Below are 340 nucleotides of genomic sequence, written 5' to 3'. Positions count from 1 at the left end.
CCAGTGAAAAAGTGTTCTGGTCTGAATCAGGAGAGAAATCTGCACAGATCAAGCAGCGTTTAAACAGCTGTAAACTAATCTGTGACTGGATTTTGATGTGAGAGACAACAGCAGATGCACTTTTTCACTGAAGGAAGTGTTATTATGGATTATGGACTCGTGTTTTAGTTAAAAACGTCGTAATGCTGGATTTGTTTCAGCTTTTGTCTTCTCCAGATGTTAACTGATGGACTGGAGTGCTGTGGATTACTTGTGGATTATTGTGATGTTTTTATCAGCTCTCAGCCCTCACTGACACACACACACACACAGACACACACACTCACTCACTCACTCACAC

General features: G+C 41.5%; 1 protein-coding gene across 1 annotated transcript in view; it reads left to right on the top strand.

Moving 5' to 3' along the window:
* The window catches only part of LOC107698440 (plexin-D1-like), a 68520-nt gene that overhangs the window by 48823 nt on the left and 19357 nt on the right, over positions 1 to 340 (top strand). The gene's annotated exons all lie outside the window — the stretch shown is intronic.

The sequence above is a fragment of the Sinocyclocheilus anshuiensis genome, unplaced genomic scaffold (assembly GCF_001515605.1).
Source record: "Sinocyclocheilus anshuiensis isolate Anshui unplaced genomic scaffold, SAMN03320099.WGS_v1.1 scaffold1662, whole genome shotgun sequence".
Taxonomy (NCBI): Eukaryota; Metazoa; Chordata; class Actinopteri; order Cypriniformes; family Cyprinidae; genus Sinocyclocheilus; species Sinocyclocheilus anshuiensis.
The sequence above is the reverse complement of the archived record's forward strand: the minus strand, read 5'-3'. Positions and strand labels throughout refer to the sequence as shown.